Source organism: Talpa occidentalis, unplaced genomic scaffold (genome assembly GCF_014898055.3).
Source record: "Talpa occidentalis isolate TD23 unplaced genomic scaffold, MPIMG_talOcc4v2.1 talOcc4.12, whole genome shotgun sequence".
Taxonomy (NCBI): domain Eukaryota; kingdom Metazoa; phylum Chordata; class Mammalia; order Eulipotyphla; family Talpidae; genus Talpa; species Talpa occidentalis.
In genome coordinates, this window is record NW_023601212.1 from 74334073 (window position 1) to 74347985 (window position 13913).

A 13913-nucleotide genomic window follows, 5' to 3' on the forward strand; every position below is an offset into this window, starting at 1 on the left:
AGTAAAGAGGTAACAGATCCTGTCCAGATTTAAGGGTAGAGAGCTATAGAACCCATCTCTCAATGACAGGAATGTTAAAGAATTTGGACCATATTCCATTCACCATAGTAAAAAATTCACCTTCAGTCAAAAATTATTTATATTCTTCTAACATGAAAAATACCCAGAAACATCCCCAAACCCAATCTCCTTGTGACATCAGAATCAATTTACCTGCAGTAGGTCAGGTCTGGATGAACCTCCCTGGGTGAAATTCTTCTCACTCTGGTGATCGCTCTCTCCTTTAAACACCCAGCATACCCAGTGAGACAGATGAAAACTGCAGTAGACACCCATTCAGTAAGGGAGGATATGGCAGGTCTTTCCTGTAGCTGTCACTCGTCTGTGGCAATTCTGAAATCCATCTGGGAACATGCTATCAATTCTTAACTAGGCCCAATTCTCCTTCTTGGGAATGAGTTTCTGTGGCTCTGTCCATTGGCTGTCATTCTCCCTCTCGCATAAGAAATGACTCATGGTCGCTGTCTGTTTATTGTCCATAGAGGGTTGGGCATCCAAAGGTCTCCTTCATTTTGTAGGGATTTTGTCCCTTTCAACCCCAAACTAGAAAATTTTCTTTTAATACATATAGATTCTGGGATTTAGAGGCATCTAAACTGTGGTTCAAATTATAAGCCACCCATTAGACAAAGGCCACACTTGCAAATCTCTTTAGGAACAGGTTCTTCTCTCTCTTCAACCCTCAGAGAAACCGCTAAGGAGTCACATCTCTAAGATTCTTGGAAACTCTTTTAGGCACATTGTTAAATATGAGAGGTCTTAAATAAGGGTCTTACAGTTCCATCCTCAACTTAATTTACCCCGAGACTGTATTGTACTGTCCTGGATTTGAATGTTCTTGCCTGGAGATACCAGAAAGAGAAACAATTATCGTTTCTAACTTAGCAGCAAACTTGGTTCCTCCATATTTCTTCTAAATTCTACCAATAAAGCACCGAGTAGTTTCTTTGACTTGCCTTTGCTTGACTTTTATCAAAGGCATCTAGAAAGACTCAGTGGGCACTTTTCATGTTCTATTTGGAAATATTCCTAGTAAGATCTGTGAGTTCATTAGGTAGGCTTCCCATTAGTCAACTTATTCCAGGCAGTATTTCTGTGACCTGACCAACCAGTACTTGACTTAAGTGCTCTTCTCTCCAGCTTCAATGATGGTTTTCTTGGCAGCCTTCAAGTCTATTCCAAGAGTTTTCCTGAGACCCTAGAAGCTTTTGCTAAGTCTCTCAAGGCAATTGTAGCTTCTGCTCACCGTTCAATCCTAAAGCCAATGTTTTTATACTCCACTTGCCGGTACTAGATTTTGCTCTGGTTATCTGATTATTCAGGCTGTCTACAAGGCAATGGTTTGCTGCAGGACAAGCCACTCTAAAACCTCTTGCCACAAAGTGAGAACGTGTATTATAAAGACTCCAATGCATTCTATATTGTATATTTTGATGGAATAAAGCATGTCCATGCCTCAATGAGTTTTCTTTTTGTGCCTCTTTCTTTTATTTAGAATGCAGCAGACTCCTTCACCATCTCTACCCTTGTCTGTCTTGGACACTTGGAGTAGATGTATTTACTGGTGGTAAAGGGAAAGAAGGAAAGACAGGGGCAGAAAAGAGGTGGAGATGGGAACTGGGTACATACAACTCAAGAAGGCTAGTACCAGGAAAGATAGTAATAGGAGTGGGTAGCAAATGCTAAATGCCAAAGTTATGGTGCCAATAGTGAATGCTCTGGGGACTTGGAGGAACCACACCCAGGCTACATGCCAAGAGGTACAGGCAAGTAGCAGCCCCTGATTAACTTGTGCTGCTGGCTGGCAGCCCCAATGCCCAAACTCCCTTGGCAGCTGCACCAGCCAGAAGAGAGGTGACTGCTGAGCTGTTTGGATGAAAGATTTATGGCAGTATTGCCTGCTTTGTTTTTGATTGGTGTGAGACTTTTTATATATATTTTTTCTTTGAGTCTGGAATTGGAGGCATTTGAGCTGGTCTTTCTGCCACCCAGAAGGGGGCAAGAATTGGGGACCTTCGGAAGTAAGCGTAAGCAAAGACTGGCTTTCCCCAGCCAGGTGGGTGATTCCTTCTCCCTTGGGCACAATTGGGAGGAGGAGAAAGGAATTGGCAGGAGGCTAACTCTGCCTATGGGGCTGTCTGACACCCATCTTGATGTCTTGATTATTTTCTTTCCCTTGACACCACAAACTTGGCTGCATGTGTATTCTGTCATCTTCTGGGCATGTGAGAGGTAGACAGGTGGGGACCAGGAAAGGTGATGGGAGTCTCTAGGCTAACATGTTGCACTTGGGGCATGGGGCAGAGGAGAAAATGGTCTGTCTGATACGGACTTGCCAGAGGTGAAAGGCAGCAGGTTGCAGTTTTTGAGATTTCTAGCTCACACCTGTGTCCACCCCCCCACTCCCCTCATCAAATCCATTCTATGACCTTGGAAGGAGAAGTGGGGATCAAACCACGTGTTCTCAGCCCCCAGGGGTGTCAGAAGAGAGACTGGAGGGCAATTGCCACAGAAGTGCCTTCCTAGATGGGCCAGGAGTGAGCTCGCAGAATCCTCCTCCTCCAGTAATTTCAGCTGCTGGCCCTCCTGCTGGGCGCGGACGCAGGTGTGATGGTGGCCCCAGGGCGTGGGCGCCGGGAACGAAGTGGTTAAGATGGGGGGCGGGGGGCTTGGATGAATTGTCCAATACCGAGGAACAGCAGTTTGCCGGAGTTAACGTGGGCAGCTTCTTTGGAGAGGAAAGGAAGGAGGACCGGACCGTCTGCCAAGCTCCAGCTCACCCCCCGCGTGTGTGCTGTGTGTGCAGTGCGTGTGTGTGTGTGCGCGAGTGTGAGTGCGCGCGCGCCGAGGCGTTCCTCAGGTAGCGCTGCCTGGAAACCGAGGGAGCCATTGGAGAGGCGACCGGGTGGGGGTGGGGTGGGGCCCCCCGACCCTCGGAGCAGCCGGGGCGCAGGCGGCCAAGGCGAGCCCTGAACCCTGGCTCTTGACGCGGGGGTAGGCAGAGCGGGCACTGCGCAGCGGGCGGCCTCAAGGCCCCGGGGGGCCCGCCTGGGAGGAGCTGGGGAGGAGGCCGGAGCTGCATGGAGTTTCTAGGGCGCGCAACTCCGGCGGGGCCTCGGCCACTGGGCTCTGGGGCGCAGCGAGGCAGCCGCGCACATGGGCTGAGCCCGCGCGCCGGGGCTCTGCACGGCCAGCGGCAGCGGGAGGGGTAGAGGCGCGCGCCGTGCTGGGGGTGCGGGGCACACATCCCCAGACGGGTGCAGAGGACAAGGACAGGGAGGAACGCGCCCAGATCGCGCTCAGAGCCGACGAGGGTCTCGCGCCGGCCCCGGCGCGCGCTTGGGGAGCGGCCGGGGGCGCCGTGGGAGCCGGCGGCAGCGAGGATGCCGGCGCGGGGACGCGGCTGCCGGCTGGGGGTGTGAGCGTGAAGGCAGCGCTCTGCTCGCCCGGCTCCAGCATCCGTGCCGCCCCCTCCCTGCGGGCCTCGGAGGAAGCCCCCGGCTCCACGCGGAGGCGCCTCGGATCCGGGCTTTGGGGCAGCGGGCCGAGCGGCCGCCCCAGCCCAGCTAGAGGTGAGTGTTGCCCCCCCCGCCCCCCCACTCGCTCTCTCCCCTCTTCTCCCGCCCTCGCCTCTTCCCCGGTCCTCGCCCCTCTCCTGGGTTTCCAGACCCCGGGACTGTCGCGGCCCCCACTTCCAAAGCCGACAACGCCTCCTATACCTGTTGGCACTGGCAGAGGGCACCGGGCGGGCTGGGGGCCGCCCGAGCCACCTTGCCCTCCCTTGGGGTGGCTCCTGGACGCCCGCCCGGGGGCTTGGGGCTGGGGAAGGGCGCACTCGGGAGTCCGGGAACTGTGCGGGCTGCGGGCTGGGAGCCGCTCGCCAAGCCCCTGCGCGCCCCGGGCCGCGGGTGCCCGGGCGTGGGGAAGGAAGGTTGGGGAGGGGAGCCGCACGGCCGCTCAGGTGGGAGACTCGTGCAGCTTCCTGGTCTTTGGGAGACCAGAGTCATGGCGATCCGGAGAGGCGAGAGGCAGGATTCCCTCCACCTCCAGCCCCCCGCGCGGGCTACTCGCCCTCGGGAGCGCACGCTCCTCTCCTCGCAGCCACGGGGGCTGGTCCGCTGGCCCTGGGAAAAGCGGGATATGCCGGAGGCCTCCGTCAGCCCAGCTTGGGATCTGGCAGCTGTTCAACTGGCCCCTGGGCCCCAAACAGCAACCTGGTCAACCAGGTGGACTCCGGCTCCCCTTGGCAAGCTGGGTTTACTCGGGTGCTCTAACCTCCCCAGGACTGGTGCCACGGCGAGTGAACTTCCTTAGACTTGGCCTGAGGGCGCCTAGGCAGCAGCAGGTAGTTATGGGCAGTCTCAGGGCTAGGGCGAGCGGAGGACGCCTGGCACCGACGGGAGGGTGGTGGTGGGCACCGATGGAGGGCGACGTTTTGCCTCTCGGGCAGTCCCCACGTGCGCCCTCTGCCCCCACACTGGCAGCATTTCCCTCTGCTCTTTTTCTTTGAGAAGGAGTGTGCGAGGAAAGCGCCTTAATTTGCCATAGTGCTGAAATCCTTAGCCCGGGTGAACTGGGCCTGCAGTTCCTTGGGTGCCAAGACTGGGGCGCCATCCCCAGGCCTCCAGCCTGTTTTCCGCAGAAAGGAGACTTTCCTGGGTTCAGAAAATAGCAGTTCCGCGCCGACTGTGTGGCTGAGGGTGGCTGCTTAGGTGATGGTCCCTGAAGCCGGATGAGTGCTAGTAGTAACTCCATTCTAGAGGAGTCTTGTCTAGAGTTGACTGTCCTGAGAAGAATGGGTAGATTTCTGCCCCGTGTAAATGTCCACACACATTTGGGCAAATAGGAAGATTCATGAATTCTTAGGATTTCCACGTTTTGCTTCTTTAACTGCTGGCTTTCAGTCAAAACGATAAACTATTTCTCAATTTAGGCATCAGAGCTTTGGAAAGGGTTTCAAAGCCACTTGGTGTGAAATTGTCAAGGCTAGAGCAGAACAAGGGTTCTGCTCTCCTTGTTTGGTGATGGTTTTTATTTCATTTCTTGGTGGGGTGGAAGGAAGAAAGTGTTGGTGGAGTCCCAGTTTTATTTGCTACCTGTTTGTCTGTGACTTTGATTGAAGTCTAGATGGCAACTCAGCCCCCTCTCCAGCCCCCACGATTTGCAGCTCTGTTGTTACACCCCAGCTTAGGATTTACTTCTGGGCCCTGGGGAGCTGCATAGCTGTCCCAGCTACTTGGCATCAGTCTTGCCCCCATGAAAGCCCCATGGATGGATTAGGACTGCATCTCCCCAGCAGCCTGCTCTGGTGGAAGCCCAGAAAGGTGACCCCCTTCCCCTTTTCCAGTTCACTGCAGAAGTGCGGGTTTTCACAGCAGTAGCTGTCTGAAGAACTGCTCTTTTGCTGGGAATCTAGTCTACAACACTAAAGTTGGGTTCCTGCATGTATCCAACTGGAGTAGTGAAAACAAAACTCTTTAGAAAACCAGTCCCTAGGGTATTTTATTGGAAGAGCACTAAATCCTCTTAGAATTGTTCATCAAGATCACCTTTCTCTGAACTCTGACTGTAGCCATTGCCAGTAATCAGGCTTTCTGTGAGGGTGCAGAACAAGGGCTTTTTTTGGGGGCAGAAAATCATTCAATTCAGCTAGTTCTGTTGAGAAAACAGTGGGCAAGACTTGATGGAGACACACGCCTTCCTTCCCTCTGCAAGGGGTGGGGTGGCATGGGTATGGGGACAGGGGTGCATGTGTGACTGTGGCTCTTTCTTGAACTTAACACTTATCTTCCTTGTGGGGAGCCTCTGATCAGTGCCCAAATCATGGACAAGGTTGGGCTTCAATTTAGAAATTTCTTTCCCACAGCAAGTGGCTTTGGGAAGGACGGTGTGCTCCTGGATCCTATGGGTCAGGGAGAGGTATCTGCGCTGGTATTTGAGCCTGAGGCTGTGTCTGCAGTCCAGGCCCTGCCAGCCCCTTCAGTGCTGCCAGCCCATGCAGTGCTCCTTGGGTGGGTTCTAATCGTGATGGCAATTCTCAGGCCTCGGATAGAACTTAAGATGTTTAAGGTCTTTGGAGACTCTCTCGCTGCCAGTTTCTGAGGCCCCACCATACACCAAATGCTTTCACACATTTGAGCTCATATAAACCTCATCTTTCTTACTTGGGAACGGATGCCAACAGAGGTTAAATAACTCTCCTGGGGCTGTGTAGCTTGTGGGTAAGAGGCAGCCTGATGGTTGGATTCTAAGAAGCTGGGCTTCCTCATTCCAAGTCCAGGGCTCTTTCCACACTGCTGCTTATGATTTGAAGAGAGTTCTAGTAGCCTTTGATCTCGTAGTGTATAGAGTGAGACCCAGAGTGGGTGCCTGCGTTTACTGTTTCCAGGTGGGTGTCTCACTCCTCTTTTCTGATGAGGACAGCGGGCACAGGAGAAGCTGTTCCTTGTGCAGTGGGTCAGAGGAGGCGACCCCACCCTCCCTGCCCACATTGCAGCCACATGAGGTTTGAGCCCAGATGGGTTTGATTATAGGTTGCTGCTGCTTTGTTCGCATGTTCCCTATCTGTGCCCACATTGCTATGGGTTGGGTGGCATCTTTGCCCTTCACTGGAGGCATAAACTAATGTAGTCAGTATCTGAAATGTCCTTTCATGATGGAGAACCATTAGGCAATTCAACCAGCAATGGCCTCCGATGCTTGCTAAAATGGTGTGCATCCTGCCTCTCAAGCAGTGAAACCATTCTTTGAGCCGGGCAAAGCACTGCTGATCCCTGGGTTGCTCAAATTGATAGTAATTCTAAATGTGCTTAGAAAGGAGGAAAATGAAAACAATTGTTGCATCCAACCTGGGTTTTCAAAGTGAATTATATTTTTAATCATTTAACATCTAACAAAGTATATTCATTGCTTATTATGTGGTACGGATATAGAAATGAAGATGACACAGTGCTTGTCATAAAAAAATTCACAGATTAGTAGGGAAGGCAGAGCATTTGTTAGGGAAGCCATTAGTGAGCAGAGACGGAAGGCAGCTAGCCTAGGGTGGAGGTGACGTCTGAGCTGAGGATGGCTATGGAGCGGTCAGCCTTCATTGGGCATTGTGGTGCAGAGGAAGTAAAGTTGGGCAATAGGTGATGGGTAAGAAAACACATGGAAAATATGAAAAAGCTGCTAAAAGTTTGGAGTTCTTGAAATGGAAAGGTTGAGGCAGGGAGTGACAAGAAAAGAGGCTGGAATGATAAGTGTAGGTTTTGGTCCAGCCAGCTGAAAACCCAACAGGGGGAGGAAGTATTGGGTTGGGGAGGTGGAGAGAGTGTGGAGAAGAAATGGGTTTGGTAAACATTTAGGAAAATTATTAGGGTTCCCAGATTGCTGGGAACTGAAGCGAGCTCTGGCTAATAACTCAGGCAAACAGAGAAGCTGTATTACAAGTATTGATGGGAAAGATGGGGTTGAATGCGTGTCTGATGAACCAAGCTTGGAGCAGAAGGCAATGAGGCAATTGAGGTGACCTTAGTGGCAGGAATTACTTTGTAGTTTCTCTCAGATGATTCCACGGAAGTAAGTGATCTCCAGCCTGCTCCTCCTGTACACACCACCACCATTACTATCATCACCATCACCATCATTGCCACCACCACTTTCTTCTCTTCCTCATTATTATAATTTTCCTATGGTATTAAAAATGCTTGGAGGAAATTTCCAATTGGCATAGATTTGGGTCTTTCTACTTAGGAGTAATTTTATGAAAGGTCATCAGAATGGGGAAAGGTAGTTTTTTGAAATGAAACTGGAATGGTCCTGCTAAAAGACAGTGACGTGGGTGCTGGTCATGTCCTCCCGAGAGGGACTGATTCATTGATGATGGTGGAGGAGAAAGGAAAGAGTAATAGTGACTCCTGGGTTTCTGGTTTAGGTATTGGGGTGGATGAGCAAAATGAAACTGTGGTTAACACTAAATAACTCATTGGTTTTCCCACTGGTGGGGCTGTGGGCAGCTCTCTCTGACCAGCCTACAGGAGAAGGTGTGGACTTCTAGTGAGTCCGAGACCCGGGACACGACGGTGAGGGAAATCAGACATGGGGGACTGTCATGTCCAGCATGCAGTAAATCTTTATTGTCTTGGTGCTCATTATATACTATTTTAATTACAGCAGGTGTAACATCAAAGCATACCATATAATGATAACATGCATGAGTGATTAGCCTATTTTCTTACTATTATCTATTTACTTCAGACACTAGGGTACCAGGTGGTTAGTTCTCACGCACATACTCTTATCGCCCCCTAGCCAGAGCCTGGGAAGTTCGCTCATTATTTTTGTTATTCTCAAACTGTGGAGATGTACGCAGGTCACTTCCAGGCTCTCAACACCAAGTCCTGTCACCCAGAGGTTTTCCTCCGAGACGCATGTGTTTTCACTTGCCTTAGGGACTCGGGTCAAGGCCCTTCTGCTCACTGCGTGGGGTGTCCTCCAACAAGAAGGTGACGACCTATTTTAAAAAGTCTCGTTAAAGGGCTATGCTGCTGTGAATAAGGCCTGTTTAAGTAGGTTACTTTATCTTATGCCCCACAAATCTTGGTACTTTGAAAACGTTTTCATTCAACTAATATTAATTGAGCATCTCTGCTTTAGGTACTGAGGAAAGTGGTGAACTAGAGTGGTACTCTCATGTTCTAGTGTAAGACACACTAAAATAATAAAAGTGGAAAACAAAATTAGATGTTGTAATTGAGATGTGTAGGATGGTTAAGAAAGCTCTCACTCAGGAGGCGTATTTAAGCTGGGGGACTTCCAGACAATGAGAGCAGACCGTGCAAAGGTCCTGAGGTATGAGTAAGTTGGGTGCATCAGAGGAACAGGGGCAAGATTACTGTGGTAAAAGATGAGTCAGAGCGGCAAGGGGCAGTTCTTGGGAGGCTTCAGAGGACACCCTGAGGAGTTTGGGAGCCACTAGAGGCTTTGAAATGGGAAAGTGACATGATTTAATTTATGCTTTCAAAGATGCCCCTGGAAGCTGTGCATTCTGTATGCTCTACCTTGGTACAATAAAGTGAATATTCATCCAATAAAGACAGGAAAACAGGAAAAGTAAAATGAAGTGTGGTGTTAAAGAGTAATGGATGGAGAGAAAATGCTTTGACCTTAATTTAGTGATTTCTAATGTACCAGTTAAATGTGGGTACAGATAAGACCAAATTCATCATGTGATATCAGTTTTGTTTAAAATACATGGCATAGAAAGATAGTGGAAGAAAGTGGACCAAACATGCTGACATTCCTTGTCCAAGAGTGATTTTTATTTTTTGAAAATTAACACAATTTCTTTTATAATCATAATTGTTTTAAAATGTAAATGCAGATGACCACAAATACCTTGAATGGCATATAGTCAGGCTATTAAACAAATTTTTTTCAACCACTTTAGTTCTGGAAATTCTATCGTCAAAAGCTCATGATCCTGTTTGGGGCAGGAGAAAGGATGTCTATTTTGTACCATTTGTCCAGTAGGTACCTCTTTGCTTTATGCTTCAAAAATATTTTCATTGTAAAAGCAAACATTCTTTCCTTAAGAGAAATTAGAGTAATCTGGAAATTTTGCATAAAAAATGAGACCAACTTTTTATACTCTCATTCTCCAGACCATTAACATTTCATTATATATATTGTCAGATGTTTTTCCCTATGTATTTCAAATACACACATCTCTGTTTTGCTGAAGGATTTTGGAATATTGCTGTAACAAGTTACCCCATCTCCAAATTACCCCTCACAATTCTTCCTCCAGAGCTTGAAACCTGGATGACCATGTTCCTCCCAAAACAAAATGAGGAAGGAACTTGAACCCTCAAGGTAGGTGGGGGGAACCGAATCTTCCTTTTCTCCGCATTCAGAGCGCTCACTGAAACCATACTTTATAGTTATAAAGAACAGAGCAATTAAATATTCATTGCAAGCTCATCTCTAACATTTAAACATTATTGCTCTAGTCCTGGAGCCCAAATATTGGTATCACAATTACAAATCCCTTATACTTTTTCATTAACAAAAGTTAGCTAATAAGAAAACTTAGAAGTGCCAATTGGGGAGCTAGCTAATTATATTGCTGACATAATTATTACAGCAGATTAGTAGTCTTTGAAAATGGGAAAAGAAAAACATTCAGTGAAGTGTTACATGGAGCCATTAGTGTGTTGGAGAAGAGTCGCACATCTGTGTGGTCTCATGGTGTAGACTGGGCTTGGGGTGTCAGGAATGAGCTGCCCCAGACTGGAGTCTCATTATGCAATTCAGCAGAATCCCTGCTCTTCCCTTCATTACTCTAATTAAACACATCCTTTCTCTGCGAAGAGAAAAGCAAATATGTACTTGCAAGGGAACAATGGGAAAGTAATAGAACCATGGATTTAGGAGGGACGGCAGTGGTTGTCTCATTTCACAGATGGGGTAAGATGAGGATCAGAGAGAGAACATGCCTTGGTTCTATGAAGCTGAGTCCATTTCCCCACCCTGGCACCTCTTCCCTACACCCAGCGGTGGCTCTGTGTTGTTAGAAAATAAATGTATTTTGGTAAATCTGAAAATTAGGAAACCACTCTGAACCTGATGAAAAATGGGAGGGTTTTTGAGCTGTTCATTCATTCTGTAAAGTGTAATCTGTTTGTGTACTGATAACAGGCCTAATTACTGTGTAAACATTTTTATAGCCTGGTAAGAAAACCTCAAACATCTGTACTGCACATTGAATGTAGCATTTCAGCCTCCAGCATTCCTGCTGCTTTTTCTTAAAACCAGTGGCTCTGTTATTTAATCTGGTTTATGGTCGATGATTCATTTTACACACAGACACACAAATACACATTCCATATCCAGCAGGAAGTGACAAATAATAATAGCAAACTTGCATAGTACTTACTATGTGTCCTCAACTCTCTAATTATTAGCATTCCTCTCAGTCTACAGAGGAGGAAAGAAGATGAAGCAAGGTTCAGTAATTTGCCCAGAGTCCCAGGTGAGCTCCTGGGAAAGGCGAACCACCCCCATCACCATCTTGTTTCAGAGTCAGGTGACCCACCAGCTAACATCTTCACCTTTCCCTGCCTCTCAGAGAGAAGCAAACTCTGCAAGAAAAATCAGAATCTGACCTTGTGACATCACTTAATTAGTTAAACTACTTTTTTTTTCCCCATTGGCAAAAGCATGGAATGGAGCTGCAGAGAGCCCTCTGCGGGTGTTGTGTCTTCAAGCCTATTTGTGGGTGGCCCCAGTTCCTTCCCTCCAAAAGTCATTTGTGGGTGGCAGGTTGAGGACAGATCATCTGTTTTTGGGTGTGGCTGGTGGTTCTCTTTTCACTCCAAGAATCAACCCTCAAGTTATTTGCTAAGACATTAACCTGATTCTGAACTCTGGTAGACTCAAGTACAGCTGGCTTCTGGTTTGGCTCCTGTGTTATCTTTAAATAAATATCAAAGTTCTCTAATTCTCATGCCCAAAGAGATAAATAAATGCATCTTTCCAAAATGCAGAAGCTCATAATCCATGGGGCCCTCAAAGGGCGGTAGGCAATGAGAAGGAGTCACCTAATTTAAAAGGAAGGAGAAATAAATGCTGGTAGATACTACCAATGAGTCCTCACTCAGAGATCTTAGCCCTACATTATTATTCAAGGTGTGGGTGGATACAGAATCCTGCATTCCCACAGTGCCCGAAGCCCATGAGGTTACTGTGGACTCCTCTGCTCCCTGCAGTTCTAGCCTCTAGCCCAGAGGGACCCTCTGCTTGGAGACCCCCGTGTGGAAGATGTTGCTGAAGTAGAAAGTTCTGTTCTGATCTGGAGCACTCCAGTTGTCATGAGAGATGGGGTTGGGGGAGGGAGAAAGAGAGGGAAGTGGGAAGTAGGCCAGCACCCATGTCTTTCCCAGGAGTGGCCACCTCCTGCAGGAGCTTGGGGGATACCTTAGAAAAACCTCAGACTTGAAAAGAAGCAGGTGCTGATTTGGGATGGTGTCCAGTGAGTGGCTGTCCTGCAGTGTTATTGGGAATGGAGGCATAGACCTTGCCAGAGGGAGGTCAGTGACCCTGGATCTTCATTTTAGAATCTGAAGTTCAGTGGTTCTCAAACTTTGTTGCACGTTAGAGTCCCCAGGAGAGCCTCAAGAATGTCCCAATGCCTGGTCACACCCCAGATCACTGATGTTGGAATCCTGTGGGAGTGGGATCCAGTCCCCCGCATGATTCCTCTGTACAGCCAACTTCAAGAAGCAGGGCTCCAGGATGGCATTTCTCAAATAGAGAGGGGCCTGCCAATTGCCTGGGGTTCTTGTTCAAATGCAAATTCTGATGTCTGGGTCTGGAACAGGTTGAGAGGCTGCATTTCTAACGAGCTCCAGGTGCTGCCTGCTGGTGCTGGGCCACGTGGAGGGGAGCAGAAGTCCAAGTTAGAAGAATCGTGGTCCTGACTTACTTAACTTCTGGAGCCTTTGCCTTTTCCTGGGATGACGGCATCTTTGGTCCATTCGGGATAGGTTTGGAGAACGGGAACCTGGACCCTGCCTGTCTCCTGCTTGGGCCACAGCTGACTCAGCTTGGCCTCGGGATCCTCCTAATGACATCACTCTCAGAACCAGCAATCAGGATGAAAGTTGCTTGTTCTTCAGGACCCAGAATCTTCTCCTGCCCCTGGTCAACAATATAGCTAGAATGAGAGGTTAGGAGATATGAAAGGGCCCTTAGGAATGTTCTAGCCTATACCATTCAGTTTTGGAGAGGAAGAAAATGAGACTTGAGTGATTTGTCCAGAGCCAAGATCATGGGAGCAGGCTGCTGTAGACTCAGTACCAGCAGGAGGGACATGCAGGAGGAGGCTGTGCCATCGTCACGTTCAAGGCCCCTGTGAACAGGAGTGTTACTGTTCATCATACCTGTGATTTTCCATCCTCTCCCTCCAGCCGCCCCATCAGCCTTAGTTAGCTACGCAGCAGCTTGACAAAGTTCTGCTTGGAGTTGACACCTTGACAGATGTTCAGCAGCACCTTCCCAGGTAGGATGCTGATGCAGGCTGCCCTACTTCATGCAAAATAATTACATTTACCATTGTCACCCCAAATATTTTCCTCCTCTGATTGAAACAAATAAAGAACATTTGCAACATATAGGCTTCTTGATGTGTGGTGAATATGTTAAACCTTTTGTAAGAATAGTTCATAATTGATGTTCTTGGCATTTATCACCCAGTCGTGATGTGTTCAGTGTGTGATGACTAATAAATTATGTTTTGTTGGATCCTTTTTTCCCACTTTTCAACTCAAGGCACCTGTTTCAGCATGCCAGTGTTGACAGGAATGGTTTCCTGCCCAATTCTTAATGCTCTGTAAACTGACTTCAGATGAAGACAGACGGAGTGAGAGTCAGACACCCAGATGGACGTGGCTTTCTCAGCCATGCATGTATTTTGCCCGGCAAGATCAAGTCTCTAAATCGAGTAGGAGAAGATTCAGAGACACAAGAAAGGTAGCATAGAGACTGAGGTAGTGTAATCAGAGCAGTGGTTACATAAGTGATCTATTTTAGAAAAAAGTCTCCAGTCCAGAGAGCCAGCCAGACATGAGGGAGAACTCAGCGGGTCTATCTGTCCAGCAGGCGCAGAACCCCCACCAGAGGCTCAGATTGGGGGCATAGGATCAATTAACATGAGCAATTTAGCAGGAGTGCAGCAGAGTCTACCCGTTCAAAGCACAGCAGGGACCCAATTCCAGGAGCCTGGGCCAACATAGCTCAATGGGTGGCCACCGGGAAGGATGAAGGCCACAACTGAGTCCATACGTGGCCAGTATGGGCAAGGGGCAGCC

General features: G+C 48.5%; 1 protein-coding gene across 3 annotated transcripts in view; it reads left to right on the forward strand.

Moving 5' to 3' along the window:
* The window catches only part of CALN1 (calneuron 1), a 394265-nt gene that overhangs the window by 76284 nt on the left and 304068 nt on the right, over positions 1-13913 (forward strand). Inside the window, exon 1 of one of the 3 annotated variants that reach the window (XM_037506791.2) lies at positions 3584-3632. The exons of the other annotated variants lie outside the window; for them this stretch is intronic. The gene's annotated coding sequence lies outside the window, so the exon portion shown is untranslated. Of the gene's footprint in view, positions 1-3583; positions 3633-13913 lie in introns of those variants that run through there. 3 annotated transcript variants of the gene reach the window in all.